We start from the raw sequence: 21,276 nt of genomic DNA, 5'->3' as shown, positions 1-21,276 counted from the left end.
TAATATAAACAATTTTTCCAATACCCACGTCTAAACCGTCACATGGTCAAGGCTCCCTAAGAGAATAAAATCCAGTGTTATATTTCATTACATACCACTCCCACTGGGAAGACGTAACACTACATCCTACATATAAATGGTACATCTCACTAAACTGTTCTGCGGCCACAAATATATATTTTATGGAATAATTATAACAGTTACATATTGATTATAAAATATTTTATTGACCAAAGATGTCAACCGAGTTTCCCGAGAAACAGGTGTATCTTGTTAAAATTGTGTTGACAAGTATATATTTATAATTAAACCCAGAATATCACAAAACTTCTAACTACAACAGCTCCGAATAAATGGGGAGCCACACAAACTTGCAAGAACTCTGAATAAAAGGGGAGCCACACAAACCACAAGAACTCTGAATAAAACGGGAGCCACACAAACTTGCAAAAACTCTGAACAAAAGGGGAGTCACACAAACCACAAAAACCCTGAATAAAAGGGGAGTCACACAAACCACAAGAACCCTGAATAAAAGGGGAGCCACACAAACCACAAGAACCCTGAATAAAAGGGGAGCCACACAAACCACAAGAACTCTGAATAAAGGGAGCCACACAAACCACAAGAACCCTGAATAAAGGGGAGCCACACAAACCACAAGAACTCTGAATAAAAGGGGCGCCACACAAACCACAAGAACTCTGAATAAAAGGGGAGTCACATAAACCTACAAGAACTTTGAATAAAAGTCGAGCCACAATTAATTGTTGATTAAAAAACAGAACCTTACCAGAATAAAGACTAAAAAGTACCCACTTTAAAAAATAAACTGAAACAACCTACAAATAAATCATTATTTATTTTCCCATTGTTTGTTTAACAGTTTTTAAGCCCACATCCAAGATTCAATACAGTGAGTCGTCTCATCAAAAATTCATGAACGTCGACAAAGCCCACGCGCCCGGCATGGCCAGTTGGGTTAAGGCGTTCGACTCGAAATCTGAGGGTCGCGGATTCGAGTCCCTATCCCATCAAAACACGCTCGCCCATTCAGCCATGGAGACGTTACAATGTGACGGTCAATCCCACTATTCGTTGGTAAAAGAGTAACCCAAGAGTTGGCGGTGGGTGGTGATGACTAGCTGCCTGCCCTCTAGTCTTACGCTGCTAACTTAGAGACGACTAGGGCAGTTAGCCCTCGTGCAGCTTTGCGTGAAATTCCAAACAAACTAAACCTAAGCAAAGCCCATGTTTGCCCTCTCCTGCCTCCAGGCGATATTATCATTACATAATCCTTGACCCCAAAATTGTGATCCGCAGGCAAACCACGTACAAGCACGTTTTTAACTGAAGAGGATGGAGGTATAAAACAAAACGTTTTTGTTGCTAACAGATATGACTTAACTGTTTAATTATCATTAGTCAACAGATTAAAACAGAATGTTGTATAGAGTTTCGTCTTTAAGTGGTGAAAATTACAAGTTTTTCCATAATGATAAAAAATGGAGTCATTTTAAAGCCACAAAACCCAGCTAGATTAGGCAAGCAAGTTTAGTTTCATGGTTCATTAAATTTTCTAAAACTACTCGAGAGCTATCTGCACTAGTTGACTTTAATTTTGAAGTCAGACTGGATGGCAGGCAACTAGTCAGCATCACCCACCGCTAACTCTTTGGCTACTTTGGTATAGTGGAATTGACCGTAATATTATAAAACCCTCAAGGCTGAAAAAAACAACATGTTCGGTGACGGGATTCGAACTCGCGGCCCACAGATTAATAGTCGCGTGGTTTTATCAAGGCCTACACCAGGACTTTCCAAAGAAGGGTACCTGATGGTGATAAAGTTTAAAGCATGTTTAAGATAACGCATCCAATTCAATAAGAAAACATGTGAATCTTTAAAACGTAATTTCCATGAGAACAAATTTTGAAAATTATGATGTTCTTGCATACCTGAATTACAAAATACGCTTCTTTCATAGTGTCAGCAGTTTCTACTGAATGGCCTAGTATCTTTGTTTATTTTACGCAATATTACACGATGGTTATCTGCACTAGCCTTCCATAATTTAGCAGTGTAAGATTAGAGGGAAGCAACTAGTCATTACCACCCACCGCTAACTCTTGTGCTACTCTTTTATCAACGAATGATGGGATTAACCGTAACATTATAACGCCTCCACTGCTTAAAGAGCAAGCATGTTGGTGTGACGGAGAATCGAATCCAACACTCTCAGATTACGAGTTGAACGTCCTAACCACCTGGCCATGCCGGGCCTAGATGGCCTAGTAACCAGATATTTGACATTCGGCTTTATTCAGTTGTGTACCAGTGTAACACCTTATTCAGTTGTGTACCAGTGTTACACCTTATTCAGTTGTGTACCAGTGTAACACCTTATTCAGTTGTGTACCAGTGTAACACCTTATTCAGTTATGTCCCAGTGTAACACCTTATTCAGTTGTGTAGCAGTGTAACACCTTATTCAGTTATGTACCAGTGTTACACCTTATTCAGTTATGTACCAGTGTTACACCTTATTCAGTTGTGTAGCAGTGTAACACCTTATTCAGTTGTGTAGCAGTGTAACACCTTATTCAGTTGTGTAGCAGTGTCACACCTTATTCAGTTGTGTACCAGTGTCACACCTTATTCAGTTGTGTACCAGTGTCACACCTTATTCAGTTGTGTACCAGTGTCACACCTTATTCAGTTGTGTACCAGTGTCACACCTTATTCAGTTGTGTACCAGTGTAACACCTTATTCAGTTGTGTAGCAGTGTAACACCTTATTCAGTTGCGTAGCAGTGTAACACCTTATTCAGTTGTGTAGCAGTGTAACACCTTATTCAGTTGCGTAGCAGTGTAACACCTTATTCAGTTGTGTACCAGTGTAACACCTTATTCAGTTATGTACCAGTGTTACACCTTATTCAGTTGTGTAGCAGTGTAACACCTTATTCAGTTGTGTACCAGTGTTACACCTTATTCAGTTATGTACCAGTGTAACACCTTATTCAGTTATGTACCAGTGTAACACCTTATTCAGTTGTGTAGCAGTGTAACACCTTATTCAGTTATGTCCCAGTGTAACACCTTATTCAGTTGTGTACCAGTGTAACACCTTATTCAGTTATGTACCAGTGTTACACCTTATTCAGTTGTGTAGCAGTGTAACACCTTATTCAGTTATGTCCCAGTGTAACACCTTATTCAGTTATGTACCAGTGTTACACCTTATTCAGTTATGTACCAGTGTAACACCTTATTTAGTTATGTACCAGTGTTACACCTCATTCAGTTATGTACCAGTGTTACACCTTATTCAGTTGTGTAGCAGTGTAACACCTTATTCAGTCATGTCCCAGTGTTACACCTTATTCAGTTATGTAGTAGTGTAACACCTTATTCAGTTATGTACCAGTGTCACACCTTATTCAGTTGTGTAGCAGTGTCACACCTTATTCAGTTGTGTAGCAGTGTCACACCTTATTCAGTTGTGTAGCAGTGTCACACCTTATTCAGTTGTGTACCAGTGTCACACCTTATTCAGTTGTGTACCAGTGTCACACCTTATTCAGTTGTGTAGCAGTGTAACACCTTATTCAGTTGTGTAGCAGTGTAACACCTTATTCAGTTGCGTAGCAGTGTAACACCTTATTCAGTTGTGTAGCAGTGTAACACCTTATTCAGTTGCGTAGCAGTGTAACACCTTATTCAGTTGTGTAGCAGTGTAACACCTTATTCAGTTGTGTAGCAGTGTAACACCTTATTCAGTTGTGTAGCAGTGTAACACCTTATTCAGTTGTGTACCAGTGTAACACCTTAGTCTTCATGATTAACTTTCAGTTTTATTAAACACCACTAGGCAACAGCACAACACCCCTCAAAAGTTACAGCTTAGCATCAGTTCGATTGTACATCATACTTACCGTTTTACCAACGAAAAGTGGGATTGATTATAGGTTTATAATATTATCTCGACTGAGAGAACGAATTCAGTGACGAGTGAAGCGCCCCCTCTAAGTTAAATAATGGTAAAGTTCACGTGGACACTGTTTAATTAACCAATGTCGTCACCACCACCTGTTCTCAGACAACGAATGTTAAATACAGAGTCCCTGAAAACCTGATGCGTTTATTTCCAATAATAACTGTTAAGTATTTTACACAGAACAGGTGACATCACAATTATATCTGGTTCAGACCGGTACTCTAAGATTGCTCAGTCCAATATAATATGTGGGCCCCACTGGTAAAGTAAGGTTTCTATACAGCAAAGTAGTGTGATGACGTAGGCACGTATAGGAGGGATTCTAACCTTGGAATGAATCAATAATACCAAAATGATTTTGGTTTTATCAAATATCGACTTTCAACATTATATAGCATTGTGCCAACAAAGATATCAATTGATTCTAGAAGAAATCAAATGACCAGAATAGTTCAAATCATTTGAATCAATTGATTCTAGAAGAAATCAAATGACCAGAATAGTTCAAATCATTTGAATCAATTGATTCTAGAAGAAATCAAATGACCAGAATAGTTCAAATCATTTGAATCAATTGATTCTAAAAGAAATCAAATGACCAGAATAGTTCAAATCATTTGAATCAATTGATTCTAAAAGAAATCAAATGATCAGAATAGTTCAAATCATTTGAATCAATTGATTCCAAAAGAAATCAAATGATCAGAATAGTTCAAATCATTTGAATCAATTGATTCTAAAAGAAATCAAATGATCAGAATAGTTCAAATCATTTGAATCAATTGATTCTAAAAGAAATCAAATGACCAGAATAGTTCAAATCATTTGAATCAATTGATTCTAAAAGAAATCAAATGACCAGAATAGTTCAAATCATTTGAAGTGAACGCTCGTCATCAAACATAATCTAAGGATTTATAAATAACGAAAGTTAAATTGTATAAATATTAGATTTTCATAGATACGAAATTTCCATAGTCGAGTTCTTTACGATATATTACGATTTAACGCGATTTGAATTTCGCGCAAACCACACGTCGATTATGAACGCTAGTCGGTTTTAATTAAGAAGTAAAGTATTACAGAGAAACCACGTGAGAAACACCACCCGCCGACCGTTCTTGGATTACCCTTGGTGGGTTTAATTTGGTCGTCGTTAATTCAGCACTAAGTTATCCAGTGGGTCATCGCTTCTCTGACCACCACGAGTATCAAAACTTGATTTCTAGCGTCATCAGCCCACAGACGTACCCTTGGCATAATGGGTATTGACCGAATAGTGGGTCATCACAGTTGCTTGCAGAACCGACGTACGGAACATGATTGGTTTGTTTTGTTTGACAGTGAATGAAAAGTCTCAATCCCATAATCTGGCACGCTAACCACTGGATCGCTTTCACGAGTCCTCAAAGTAGAACGTGTTGTTACCCAGTGGTCTTAATCCACTGTGATTCAGTTGGTAAAAACTAACCACACAACTTCCATTCGGTGGTACATAATAACGCATCAGTTAATCCACGCAAAACTCTATTAGTTCTACAAAACACGCGAGTGTCGGTTGAAAACTTCCACAATTTAATGAAACAATGCGAGTTATGCATCTAATTAGGAAAAAAAATATTCTGTGTTCTCTCACTGACTCCAGAAACAACAAAGAGACTTGGGATCGAAACGAATGTTTCTTATCATCCAACTTGAACATTGAATCTCAACCTTTGTTTTTGTTATTATATAAACACACTCACACGAATATATATATACATACAGAACCTCTCTTTGATATTTAACACCTCACGGATCCATACCTATTGACTAACAGTTAGCTATAAGCACGGAACCATTCAGCAACAAATATAACACATCATTTTAACACATCAAATTAAACAACATTCTTCAAAGGACTTTGAACTAGCCTCATTTAACAGGGCACCCTTAAAAAGCAAGTCCAGGAGAGGGACTTCAAAGATTCTTTGAGGTGTTGTTTATAAGTGAGGTCCATGGACTTCTGAAAAATTTGCTGTGACGTCAAATTCTGCACTTACATAAATCTAAACATATTATTGTCCAACACAGAAATTTGCAAGACTTGCAAAATTGTGTTCAGTTTGAAGTCACAATTATCCATAATTATTGCTTTTACTCTTTCATTTTGGGCCCGGCATGGCCAGGTGGTTAAGGCATTCGGCTCGTAATCTGAGGGTCGCGGGTTCGAATTTGTCACACCAAACATGCTCGCCCCTTTCACCCGAGGGGGCGTTATAATTTGACGATCAATCCCACTGTTAATTGGTAAAAGAGTAGCCCAAGAGTTGGAGGTGGGTGGTGATGACTTGCTACTTTCTCTCTAGTCTTACACTGCTAAGTTAGAGGGGGGGGGGCTAACGCAGATAGCTCTCGTGTAGCTATGTGCGAAATTAAAAACAAACAAACAGATCGTTTGGAAAGGAAGCTGTGTTCTCAGTGGCACTATTAAATGGTCATTGAATACTACAGTTCAATATACACTTGGTTTTTGATCATTTTTCATATACTGTTTACTGTATATTATCGTATACAGGGCTGGATTGTATATTAGGCACAGTGCCTAGAGCCTTCAAAATTTGAGGACATACGAAATCTGCGGGTCCATGAACATTTTCCTCAAAGGTTAATCTTTGGTTTAACTTATACGACACGCATGGATACTATGTTTAATTTACTCTTGGTATTTGGTATTTTTATACATACTGTTTATTATCTATTACTGCATGAATACTTTGTACAATACTATGCTGGTTTTACCAGCACTTCCGTTACTGTATTATTGGTTGTCTGGATTGTCGTACCTCCTTATATGGACAGGTAGGAACATTTCTGTTCAATCAAAGCCTTCTACCAAATATTACATATGTTCTTCCTTCTACTCTGTTTTGTTATGCACATATGTCATGCCGTAGTTCCGCGCGCCCGCATGGGCTTATGGTTTTCTTTATATTCATCTTGAATGCCCACTCTTACAGCCCTTTATCATTTAAACCACTAACTACATACTGACACTCTCTAAGAAGATCCAAACAATTGAATCAACAATACAACAATGTTTGTGTCGTTCTAAACCTAACAGTTTTCTGTCCACAAATATTGTGTTTTGATCGTTTGACTTCAGACCGTCAACACCTTACGTCCAACTGGTGAGAATGAAATAATCCTGTTTGATTTATTTATTTGCAGTTCAGAGTTTTGTTTGTAGTTAGGAACAAATCTATATAATGAAATCTCTGTGCTCTGCTCACCATGGGTATCGAAACCTGAGTTCTAGCGTTGTACGTCCACGGATATGCTGCTGTCCCACTGGGGCAGATAGTCTGACAGTAAGAATGTTTAATTTAATAGAACCTGTCAAATTTGATGTTCTGAACAAAATATATATACACACATGTAGATAATGTTTGTCAGTTTATAACACTACTCTGACGTGTGGATAATGTTTGTCAGTTTATAACACTACTCTGACGTGTGGATAATGTTTGTCAGTTTATAACACTACTCTGACGTGTGGATAATGTTTGTCAGTTTATAACACTACTCTGACGTGTGGATAATGTTTGTCGTTTATAACACTACTCTGACGTGTGGATAATGTTTGTCGTTTATAACACTACTCTGACGTGTGGATAATGTTTGTCAGTTTATAACACTACTCTGACGTGTGGATAATGTTTGTCAGTTTATAACACTACTCTGACGTGTGGATAATGTTTGTCGTTTATAACACTACTCTGACGTGTGGATATTGTTTGTCAGTTTATAACACTACTCTGACACGTGGATAATGTTTGTCGTTTATAACACTACTCTGACACGTGGATAATGTTTGTCGTTTATAACACTACTCTGACACGTGGATAATGTTTGTCAGTTTATAACACTACTCTGACACGTGGATAATGTTTGTCAGTTTATAACACTACTCTGACATATGGATAATGTTTGTCAGTTTATAACACTACTCTGACATATGGATAATGTTTGTCAGTTTATAACACTACTCTGACATATGGATAATGTTTGTCAGTTTATAACACTACTCTGACATATGGATAATGTTTGTCAGTTTATAACACTATTCTGACATGCATGTTTCAACTAGCTGTAGAATAGAAACTTTTAAACTCTATACAAATTCAAGACCTAACTAGCCGTTCTTGATAAAACAAACTCTAACTATTTTCACACATCCATCTTTAAAACATATATTGGGTTGATCATACGGGTATTTTACGTCCTGGAGGCAACTCTCGACAAAGAGAAAATTTCTTACTCCAACTTTATCCCTAAACTTTGCGAAAGTTCAGAGTTCGAGGATACTCTTGATGAGTTTTTCGTTTGAACCTTGTATGACCTAGATTTTCACTGTAACAATAGTTCTCAACATGTTCGTGACGTCTAGCATCCTCTGTGTACCTTCGTTACTTTGTTTGTTTTTGTTTTTGTTTTTCGCGTAAAACTACATGATTGCTATATGCGCTAGCCGTCCCTAATATGGCAGTGTAAGACTAGAAGGAGATTAGCTAGTCATCACTACCCACCGCCAACTCTTCGGTTACTTTTTTTTTTTACTTTATAAGGTTCCCACGACTGAAAGGGCGAGCAGATTTGGTGTGACGAGGATTCGAACCTGCGACCCTCAGATTACGAGTAAAGCGCCCTCACCACCTGGCCATGCTAGACCTAAGACAGTGAATGCAAAAAGAACGAGCCATCAAAATATTTTTTTAAAAATTCCGTTTCTTGTCTTATTCTGACTTGACTTTAAGACCTTTGAATGACCTATCTTTCTGGCATCAATAGAATGTGATCGTACCGATTAACGTGATAACGTCCGACCTTTCACCTGCAACCGAGACTGTAGTAAATACAACTTTCGGGCGTTCTCCTGATGTGTGTTAGATAGTGTATCCTGTAAACAGATATTCTACAGGTGAACTTTACAAGGAGAAATGCGCTTTTACCAAAATATTTACACAAAGGATTTGTCTGCAAGAAGTGAAATGATGACCGCAAATACTATATTGTTTGTAAAGCTTGCTGGACTAGAAGTGAAGTCTTGGTTCTTTTGGCCATTATGACCAATATGGCCACTAATTTCTGTACTGTCAACTTCTGACTTTCGGTTAAAAGGATGGAGATCGGAGTGGGAGGTGACCTGCTCAGTACATCTCGGTTGTACCAATAAACAAACGACTAAAAGCAACATTTATTTCCCTATTTTTAATTCGCTTCTTTAAAAATGGTTAATTTATCAAACAGTTTTATTCATTCTTTCAAATTCGCGTGTCTTTCAAACAAAAGTAAAACTTTCTTGTTCTGAATATGACAAAGTTGATTAAATATGGTGACAAGGAAAGAGGTCAAGTCTGTCCTTGATCTCGCACAGTAAGGTCAAGGAGTTTGTGAATGGATTAAAAAACGTCATTACCACGTGTTTTTCCTCACACGAGACAGTAGTTACATCATCTCCACAAAGCTGACTCCTTCCTCCACGAAGTCTGGATCGTTACTACAGTTAAAGATTGGTGACAATTACTGTCCCTACATCATCGTTACTGCACGTAAAGACTAGTGACAATTAGTGTCGCTACATCATAATTATTACAGTTAAAGACAAGGAACAATTAGTGTCCCTACATCATCATTACTACGATTAAATACTGGCGACAGTTAGTGTCCCTACTGATGATAAAATTACAGTCAACATAAAGCCCGTTTGCAACAGTAAGAGGGAGTTGTCCAGTGATGGCATTAATCTTAAAACTAAAACGTGTGACACTCAAAACAGCCCTAAGGAACTAAGTTCATGTGGGAAAGAAAGGGTAAGTGTCAAACTAACACGTACTTGGAATCGTCTTCCTAATAAAAAAAAAATTAATAAAAATTGGCAAATGGCCACGTAACCACTATAAATGGAGGTCTCGCAAAAGTCATACCTCCACGTAGTATCGTAAGCTTTCTCAAGGTCAAAGAATACTGACAGAAGACGTTGCGTTGTTGCTTGAGAAATGCTTCTCTGATCGACATTTCAAGTCAAATCAGGTGGTCCGTGGTGGAGCGCTGTCGTCAGAGCCCACACTGGGTGGGCGAGAGGAAGTTATTTGATTCGAGGAACCAAGCAAGACGAGCTTTAACCATCCTCTCTAAGGTGTTACTGAGACAGCTCATCAAAGCAACTGGACGGTAGTTTGAAGGAATCTTGGGATCCTTCTCAGGCTAAGAAAAGGTAGGACAATAGCCTGGCCTCAGGCATCAGAAAAAACATTCTGCTGCCAGATCCAGTTAAAACAATCAGAATAATAGCATGAGAAGCAGGAGAGAGATGGCACAGCATCTCGTAGTATATTATTATCAGGTCCGACCGACATATTGCCAGACCAATAAAGATCCAACTTGAGTTCCACCATTGTAAAGGGGTGATTATAGTCACGGAGACAATCAGCCCGAAAGAAAAGAGAGCGATCGCTCTGCCCGCCTCTTGATGGCTAAGAAGGTGGGATATGAAACAAAAGTGTTAGATGCACATGGAAAGCTTTCATGGAGACTATCAGCGATGTTCCGGGCACCAGCAACTTCCTGGCCATCAGAGCAAGAACGAAAGGGGATGGAAGTGTACTGCCCACTGACCTTTCGAATCTTGTCCAATATGACTTTGGAACTGAGAGCATCAAGGCCTGATTGATCACATGTCTCTCAGGTGACAGATAGAGAGAACAAACAGTGATGTTACGACCCAAGAAAACACGGACCACTACGGCCTTCAAGGATGTGTCAAGTGACAAAGACAGGGTGGGCACATGCTGATAGACCAGCAATGCCATCCTGCCACGCACTCGTCCATCACACAGCCTGTCATTTTATGTACAAAGAAAACCGCCGAAAGATGACTGTATCGTTTCAGAAATGTTTATTGTAAGAACATACTGAATGGTAGGAAGCAGTCAGTGCTTTCAAGTCATCCAGATTAGAACGTAAACCTCTACAGTTCTACTGTATTAAAGTGGCCATTTTTACTTATGTAGAGGTGGATTGGGTGCAGAGCCCTTCTGTTTTCGACCACGCCTTTTTATTAATTTTCTGTATTCGAAGGAGGTCTATTGGGTCGATTGGGCAGGTCTTTGTCATTGGAAGAAGATAACAGTGACTGCGAGCGTGAACGAATGATCGTTCTGCATCTTGGGGTTGGAGAGGGTAATGGACCCGAGGAAATGCCTGAACCTGAAATCAAAGGAAATGGATCCGCAGATCTGCTGAAATGAGTGGTAGGGACAGAGATAGGTATTGACGTTGATTCATCTACTTTCTTAACCATGGAGAACAAAAGTATTTTCACATGGTTTGGGAACAATGCTTTTCACCGAGAGATCCGCCTGCACTCCCACAGGAGCACTGAAATGAAGTGCAGCAGCATACGTCTGAAATGGAGTGATGGACAGTAGCAGCAGCATACGTCTGATATGGAGTGATGGACAGTAGCAGCAGCATACGTCTGATATGGAGTGATGCACAGTAACTTTAGAACCTCGAGATAAAAATTATTGTGAGCCGTTTTCAAACGCTGTACCTCTTTTTCTTCCACCAACCTCAGACATGAACAAAAGTAAGATGGCCACTACAGTTGACGCATTGAAGGTCTAAGATGGGTGAGAGCCACTACAGTTGACGCATTGAAGGTTTATTTCACGCTTGTGGACATCGTGGACCTTACCACTACAACAAGCACACGTCAAGGAACCACGACTCGATGTATTTCAGTGACGAAACCGCTAACGTGGGAAATATCCGAGAGAGCTTGGAACAAACCTTGCAATTTACCTTGATGGTAGCAGGTGGACGTGTTGATATGAACGTCAAAATGAGGACATTGGTCAGCATCATAATTCGATCTTAACGAATGGAGAAACCAGTGAGAATTTCAGACTGTGCGATGCTATTCAAAGCCCTCTCAACAATAATTCCTCGTGACGAATTCAAAGTATCATGGAGAGTAAACTCAATGGGTGTACCCTCAATGCAAGAAGAGTTCAATGTGTTCAGGAGTGGATGTTTCCACCAATATGTCATGGGAGTGAAGCTGTCTGACTGACTAAGGAGAGCCAGCAAGTCCCTCTAGTCCCTTCTGAATGAAAAAAGGAGACATTAGCCCTAAAGCTTTGAATGTAATATAATGAAGTACAACAGGTGTTACAGATGCTAAACACTACTGCTCAGAATCTTCAAGACGTGGTCATTTACCTGTTGACTGTATTTTTATTATTTTATTTCAATTTTTATTTGGAGGATCCATAAGAAAAAAAGAAAATTTCGGTGCCCACTGACCCCACCCACCATGGAGCCCTACGAGGTGGCGCACCACTATGGATCCCTACTAGGGGACGCACTATAATGTCAAACAGGGACACTGCAGCAACGCCAGGATTTCGTGAGCACTATACTCAAACACCATCATCAGACAGAATGTCCACAACATCCATTGAAAACGACCGACACTGGTACTCAGTTACCCCTAGCTCAAGTGGACAAGCCCACTGACCCTGTGGTAGCCACACCAAGATTGCTTATTCACAGGAATACAAGACCAAATTGGTGTGTTAGAGTTGGACCCCTCAACCACTAGGATCCTCTCCTCTTTTTCAGGTTTCGGCACGCATGATAAATACGTGGGTGGATGTTTAGATCCCAGAGCAGGTAAACTAAAGAAAAGAACCTTCTCTGGAAGGTCTTCTCACCACGTACATGAATTCACACCGATGGGAGTTGATCTGATTCACATTACAACAGCCCTTAGTTAATCTAGTCCACAATACAACAGTCCTTAGTTAATCTAGTCCACATTACAACAGTCCTTAGTTAATCTAGTTCACATTACAACAGTCCTTAGTTAATCTAGCTCACAATACAACAGTCCTTAGTTAATCTAGCTCACAATACAACAGTCCTTAGTTAATCTAGCTCACAATACAACAGTCCTTAGTTAATCTACTCCACAATACAACAGTCCTTAGTTAATCTAGCTCACAATACAACAGTCCTTAGTTAATCTAGTTCACAATACAACAGTCCTTAGTTAATCTAGTTCACAATACAACAGTCCTTAGTTAATCTAGTTCACAATACAACAGTCCTTAGTTAATCTAGTTCACAATACAACAGTTATTTATTAATCTAGTTCACAATACAACAGTTATTTACTAATCTAGTTCACAATACAACAGTTATTTACTAATCTAGTTCACAATACAACAGTTATTTACTAATCTAGTTCACAATACAACAGTCCTTAGTTAATCCAGTCCACAATACAACAGTCCTTAGTTAATCTAGCTCACAATACAACAGTCCTTAGTTAATCTAGCTCACAATACAACAGTCCTTAGTTAATCTAGCTCACAATACAACAGTCCTTGGTTAATCTAGCTCACAATACAACAGTCCTTGGTTAATCTAGCTCACAATACAACGGTCCTTGGTTAATCTAGCTCACAATACAACGGTCCTTGGTTAATCTAGCTCACAATACAACGGTCCTTGGTTAATCTGGTCCACATTACAGCGGTCCTTGGTTAATCTAGCTCACAATACAGCGGTCCTTGGTTAATCTAGCTCACAATACAACAGTCCTTGGTTAATCTAGCTCACAATACAACAGTCCTTAGTTAATCTAGCTCACAATACAACAGTCCTTAGTTAATCTAGTCCACAATACAACAGTCCTTAGTTAATCTAGCTCACAATACAACAGTCCTTAGTTAATCTAGCTCACAATACAACGGTCCTTAGTTAATCTGGTCCACAATACAACAGTCCTTAGTTAATCTTGCTCACAACACAACGGTCCTTGGTTAATCTAGCTCACAACACAACGGTCCTTGGTTAATCTAGCTCACAATACAACGGTCCTTGGTTAATCTGGTCCACAATACAACGGTCCTTAGTTAATCTAGCTCACAATACAACGGTCCTTAGATAATCTAGCTCACAATACAGCAGTCCTTGGTTAATCTAGCTCACAATACAACGGTCCTTGGTTAATCTAGCTCACAGTACAACGGTCCTTGGTTAATCTAGCTCACAATACAACGGTCCTTTGTTTATCTAGTCCACAATACAACAGTCCTTAGTTAATCTAGGTCACAATACAACAGTCCTCAGTTAATCTAGTCCACATTACAACAGTCCTCAGTTAATCTAGCTCACAATACAACAGTCCTCAGTTAATCTAGCTCACAATACAACAGTCCTCAGTTAATCTAGCTCACAATACAACAGTCCTTAGTTAATCTAGCTCACAATACAACAGTCCTTAGTTAATCTAGCTCACAATACAACAGTCCTTAGTTAATCTAGCTCACAATACAACAGTCCTTAGTTAATCTAGTTCACAATACAACAGTCCTTAGTTAATCTAGTTCACAATACAACAGTCCTTAGTTAATCTAGTTCACAATACAACAGTTATTTATTAATCTAGTTCACAATACAACAGTTATTTACTAATCTAGTTCACAATACAACAGTTATTTACTAATCTAGTTCACAATACAACAGTTATTTACTAATCTAGTTCACAATACAACAGTTATTTATTAATCTAGTTCACAATACAACAGTCCTTAGTTAATCCAGTCCACAATACAACAGTCCTTAGTTAATCCAGTCCACAATACAACAGTCCTTAGTTAATCTAGCTCACAATACAACAGTCCTTGGTTAATCTAGCTCACAATACAACAGTCCTTGGTTAATCTAGCTCACAATACAACAGTCCTTAGTTAATCTAGTCCACATTACAACAGTCCTTAGTTAATCTAGCTCATAATACAACAGTCCTTAGTTAATCTAGTTCACAATACAACAGTCCTTAGTTAATCTAGTTCACAATACAACAGTCCTTGGTTAATCTAGCTCACAATACAACAGTCCTTGGTTAATCTAGCTCACAATACAGCAGTCCTTGGTTAATCTAGCTCACAATACAACGGTCCTTAGTTAATCTAGTCCACAATACAACGGTCCTTAGTTAATCTAGCTCACAATACAACGGTCCTTGGTTAATCTAGCTCACAATACAACGGTCCTTGGTTAATCTTGCTCACAACACAACGGTCCTTGGTTAATCTAGCTCACAACACAACAGTCCTTGGTTAATCTAGCTCACAATACAACAGTCCTTGGTTAATCTAGCTCACAATACAACGGTCCTTGGTTAATCTACTCCACAATACAGCAGTCCTTGGTTAATCTAGTCCACATAACAACAGTCCTTAGTTAATCTGGTCCACAATACAACGGTCCTTAGTTAATCTAGCTCACAATACAACAGTCCTTGGTTAATCTAGCTCACAATACAACGGTCCTTGGTTAATCTACTCCACAATACAACAGTCCTTGGTTAATCTACTCCACAATACAACAGTCCTTAGTTAATCTAGTCCACATAACAACAGTCCTTAGTTAATCTAGTTCACAATACAACAGTCCTTAGTTAATCTACTCCACAATACAACAGTCTTTAGTTAATCTAGCTCACAATACAACAGTCCTCAGTTAATCTAGCTCAGAATACAACAGTCCTTAGTTAATCTAGTTCACAATACAACAGTCCTTAGTTAATCTAGTTCACAATACAACAGTCCTTAGTTAATCTAGTTCACAATACAACAGTCCTTAGTTAATCTAGTTCACAATACAACAGTTATTTATTAATCTAGTTCACAATACAACAGTTATTTATTAATCTAGTTCACAATACAACAGTCCTTAGTTAATCTAGTTCACAATACAACAGTCCTTAGTTAATCTAGCTCACAATACAACAGTCCTTAGTTAATCCAGTCCACAATACAACAGTCCTTAGTTAATCTAGCTCACAGTGCTACAGTCGTTTTCATTAAACTAATACCATATACAGCGTCTGCGCCAATGCAGTGTACGTCGGATACTATGCGGCCTGATGAACACTGGTAATAGTTTAAATGCTTCGTCGGTACTCGATGGAGCGGATATATTGTAAGGGTCATACCGGAAAATATTCTTTCTTTTCACTGACAAATACACAAGGGGTTTTCTTTATAAACAAACCCCTGCGTGTTGGAGTGTATAGTTGATGTAGGATTTCATCACATTTTACAACAAAGTACGAAATTTTCTATCAGAGACTTTTTCAGTTAGTTACGAGTTATGTCTCTAACTATTGTTTTATATCCAATAACAATTACTTTTTCTATGGATTCAACCACGTTGCCAGATGCATGGCCAAATAAATAGATTTATCTTGTTAGATCCACCGCTAAGTAAAATATTATGTTTTGTGAATTTGTTGTTATTCAAGCGAATAGTTTAGTATGTTACATAATTAACGCACAACTGAGCAAACTTTACATAATTTCAGCCAACGCACACAAACCAGCAGTTGAAAACAGACGAAAACTCGTGTCTCTTGACTTCATTATGACGTAAGTCAAAGATATTACAAATAACTTGATTTTGACAAAAGTATTCGTTAAAAGCACCGAAAGCATCTTTGACAAGAGAATAAACTGAAAATACGGACAATAACTGACCACTTGGTCTTTCAAAAAATAAAATTTAAACCCATCCTATATTTTGCAGGAAATCGACGTCCACCCTCCCCTAAACCATCTGTGAAGCAACTACACTGTCACGTGCGCCGTGTACTTGTCTTCAAACACCTGACAACCAAATATTAGTCCTAGCGTGTTTACGCTCTGCCTGCGTAAACATGATCTATCAATTTCTTCATGCAGTATTCATTTATTTATTTCCGTTTTAAAAGTCCAAAGCATTTCTTCACTTCCAGTTTCGTAGGCGATAGCTTATCAGTGATTTTTTTTCTCCAGTTAATAGCAAAACCTTGCTTAATGCTACTTGTATTCACCCACGCCCCCACCAGAGGAAACTCTCTCGAGACATACAGAAACTTTATCACCGAGGTCAGGCAGAGAAAAACAACAAATGTCCCATCTTCGTGTGTCTTCTCCCATTAGCCAAGTTGAAAAGAAAAAGACAATACGATGATGCTCCAGTATTTTTCACACCACACCTGGGCTAGAAGGGCAAAGGGGTGCGATGTTTGTACACACCACATCTGGGAACGAAGGGTGCAGTCCATCTTTGTAACAAGCTATCATGTTTTGTTTACATGTTCCAGTGCCTCACCAAATGGTTGTTTTAATAAACCCACCGCAGCTGCACATTTTGTTAGGACTAAAATACTTTATAACAAATACAAATATCTTCAGGCAATCTGCAGTTTTTGCTAAACTTCATGAGACATGTAGGCTTACGTACACCTGGGGAAGGTACACCACCCGGAAACTAGGTGTTTATAGTTTGTTAGTTTCATTACGAAGTTTAACCCTTAAATATTGCAAGTGTAGAACTAGTTTCGGTCTTGATGTTGCGTCACCATCACGTCAAAGACCAGAGACAGTTTTACGTCCCAGATAACGTGTCTGACAACAACCCGTTCACATTTCTTTGAGAAGATTATAGTTTACAGTTAAGACGTAAACGGTTCGATACTCACCTCAGACTAAAGATGTGGCACGTTCTCTTGCTGATGTTATACGCCTACACAACCGGTACCTGGACTATTTACTCCAGTGAAACAGACATGATCCACATAGTTCAATTACATTGAAATAAACGTTCTAAAACTTTCTAAATGTTCGTCACAAATAAAATGAACTGTAAAAAACAACAACAGAGTTTCAAAGCATATAATACTCACCGTAACTAACGTTACAAGAACAGCACGTCAAACCACTTTCGTTCACAGTTTAAGAGCTTACAAATACGCCCATTGAAATACGGGCAACTTAACTCGCGTGTTACTTACTACGTACTCTACGTGTAGACTTTATTAAACATTTTCCAGACGATAGACCCTCGCGTTGAGTCGAAAGTTCTGTGTCAACCAATAAAGAGATGAAATTACCCTCTAGGACGAGTCTATATTCATTAATAAGGGAAAGTCGTTTTGTTATTTCATAACAATACACCGGTATTATGGTTAAGCCTAACCCCAAGTGTTTTTAAGCTAATTTTAACCATCATTGACTTATCACGATTTAATTTCTTTTTAGGGTAAACCCTCCGACGTATCTAAACACAACAATGTTAAAGGATAAAACTTTGGTTTATCTGAAGCCTTTTCAATATATTATTAAAATTTAGTGTGTGAAAAGGTCCATGTTAAATGTTTTCTATAATACATACATAAAAAAACAGTTGATACATAATACGATCACTTCCTTTATTTTTAGTTATTATCTGTTAAAACATGTATTCTTCTGATTACATTTAACTCGTTACACGAATATTGGGCAAAAGATAGGAAAAAAAATTCAGGTATTTCTAACGTTTTCAACACGTATTAATAGATAGTACGTAACAGGTTGTAATATTAAACACGTGGTAATAGATAGTACGTAACAGGTTGTGATATTAAACACGTGGTAATAGATAGTACGTAACAGGTTGTGATATTAAACACGTGGTAATAGATAGTACGTAACAGGTTGTAACATTAAAAACGTGGTAATAGATAGTACGTAACAGGTTGTAATATTAAACACGTGGTAATAGATAGTACGTAACAGGTTGTAATATTAAACACGTGGTAATAGATAGTACGTAACAGGTTGTAATATTAAAAAACGTGGTAATAGATAGTACGTAACAGGTTGTAATATTAAACACGTGGTAATAGATAGTACGTAACAGGTTGTAATATTAAACACGTGGTAATAGATAGTACGTAACAGGTTGTAATATTAAAAACGTGGTAATAGATAGTACGTAACAGGTTGTAATATTAAATACGTGGTAATAGATAGTACGTAACAGGTTGTAATATTAAACACGTGGTAATAGATAGTACGTAACAGGTTGTAACATTAAACACGTAGTATTAGATAGTACGTAACAGGTTGTAATATTAAACACGTGGTAATAGATAGTACGTAACAGGTTGTGATATTAAACACGTGGTAATAGATAGTAGTAACAGGTTGTAATATTAAAAACGTGGTAATAGATAGTACGTAACAGGTTGTAATATTAAACACGTGGTAATAGATAGTACGTAACAGGTTGTAATATTAAACACGTGGTAATAGATAGTACGTAACAGGTTGTAATATTAAACACGTGGTAATAGATAGTACGTAACAGGTTGTAACATTAAACACGTAGTATTAGATAGTACGTAACAGGTTGTGACATTAAACACGTAGTAATAGATAGTACGTAACAGGTTGTGATATTAAACACGTGGTAATAGATAGTACGTAACAGGTTGTGATATTAAACACGTGGTAATAGATAGTACGTAACAGGTTGTAATATTAAACACGTGGTAATAGATAGTACGTAACAGGTTGTAACATTAAACACGTGGTAATAGATAGTAGTAACAGGTTGTAACATTAAAAACGTGGTAATAGATAGTACGTAACAGGTTGTAATATTAAACACGTGGTAATAGATAGTACGTAACAGGTTGTGATATTAAACACGTGGTAATAGATAGTACGTAACAGGTTGTGATATTAAACACGTGGTAATAGATAGTACGTAACAGGTTGTAATATTAAACACGTGGTAATAGATAGTACGTAACAGGTTGTAATATTAAACACGTGGTAATAGATAGTACGTAACAGATTGTAACATTAAACACGTGGTAATAGATAGTAGTAACAGGTTGTAATATTAAACACGTGGTAATAGATAGTACGTAACAGGTTGTAATATTAAACACGTGGTAATAGATAGTACGTAACAGGTTGTAATATTAAACACGTAATAATAGATAGTACGTAACAGGTTGTAACATTAAACACGTAGTAATAGATAGTACGTAACAGGTTGTAACATTAAACACGTGGTAATAGATAGTTCGTAACAGGTTGTGATATTAAACACGTGGTTCTTCCCCTCCACGGTCCGGCATGGCCAGATGGTTAAGGAACTCGACTTGTAATCCGAGGGTCGCAGGTTCCAATCCCCGTCGCACCAAACATGCTCACCCTTGAGGGCGTTATAATGTGACGGTCAATCTCCCTATTCGTTGGTAGAAGAGTAGCCCAAGAGTTGGCGGTGGGTGGTGATGACTAATTGCCTTTCCTCTAGTCTTACGCTACTAAATTAGGGACGGCGAGCCCAGCTAGCCATCGTGTAGCTTTGAGCGAAATTCATAAACAAACCATAACTTTCACATCACAGATATCACTATTAACATGAATCTGGAAGAAACGTTTATTGTAAACTTCGAAAATATCTTTGAGAAAGTTATAAACTTAAGGGTTACTTTGTTATTCGAGGATGTCACTTTCACATCCACCCTTGAGGAAATTAAACTTTTAAACCATTCTTTATTTTCAGTAAATCACTCACTTCTTGAACCTCTGTAAAATGACTGGACTTCCTGTACTTTAACACATATTAGTTCTGTTTCCCAGTTATAAATAACTGTCGTTTTAGTCCTAGCATTTCTGTCTTACAGTTATAAATATATGTCATTTTAGTCCTAGCATTTCTCTGTCTCCCAGTTATAAATAACTGTCGTTTCAGATTTCATTTTAATTGAGTATTTATAGAAAACGTCTCGATTTCCTTACGATGGTGTCGAAGTGATATCCGAAGAATGTTTCGACACAGAACCCGAAGCATTCTTTCACTTGAGTAGGAACAGTTAGGGACCGTCAATTAATACCAACATTCCACTAAGTCTGAACTACTTAAATACCTATGACAGGCCCGGACTAACCAATGTGCTCTTGAAGCACTTTCAGAGAGTCCACAGCTTAGATGCAACCTCGAACTTTAATAAATGGGTGTATATAACAATAGAAACATACAGTAATATTATATTTCTTAATGTAGCTGTAACTTCAACAGGACGTGTGCAGGGACTGTTTCTAGTTAATTATATTTTATACTAGATTACTGGAGTGCAGCGCTACTGCTAAGAGAAAGTAAAGAACTCAACCTGCGAAATTTGTGCACCTTCCCTTCTATCCCCTCCCGTAACATTTTCACTCAAAACTTTCATTAAAAACTACGCATCCAAGAAAAAAAATGACTAGGTGACCCTACAGAAGGTAACCACACCCAACGTATCATTATCCAGTCACTGGTTAGTCCAACTTTCTTTGCAGTCAATCACAATAGGAGTTAAGAAAATTTGCAAAACTGCCCAGTCAGGCTGACTTTTCAGC

The 21,276-nt window shown here is 38.0% G+C and overlaps 1 protein-coding gene across 2 annotated transcripts in view; it reads right to left on the bottom strand.

Moving 5' to 3' along the window:
- The window catches only part of LOC143251883 (uncharacterized), a 68,265-nt gene extending 50,382 nt beyond the window's left edge, over positions 1 to 17,883 (bottom strand). Inside the window, exon 1 of one of the 2 annotated variants that reach the window (XM_076503206.1) lies at positions 17,784 to 17,883. The gene's annotated coding sequence lies outside the window, so the exon portion shown is untranslated. The other variant, XM_076503207.1, reaches the window with a different exon arrangement.
- Between the last annotated feature and the right edge of the window lie 3,393 nt (positions 17,884 to 21,276).

The sequence above is a fragment of the Tachypleus tridentatus genome, chromosome 6, assembly GCF_004210375.1.
Source record: "Tachypleus tridentatus isolate NWPU-2018 chromosome 6, ASM421037v1, whole genome shotgun sequence".
Lineage (NCBI taxonomy): Eukaryota > Metazoa > Arthropoda > Merostomata > Xiphosura > Limulidae > Tachypleus > Tachypleus tridentatus.
This window is presented reverse-complemented; position numbering and strand designations above follow the sequence as displayed.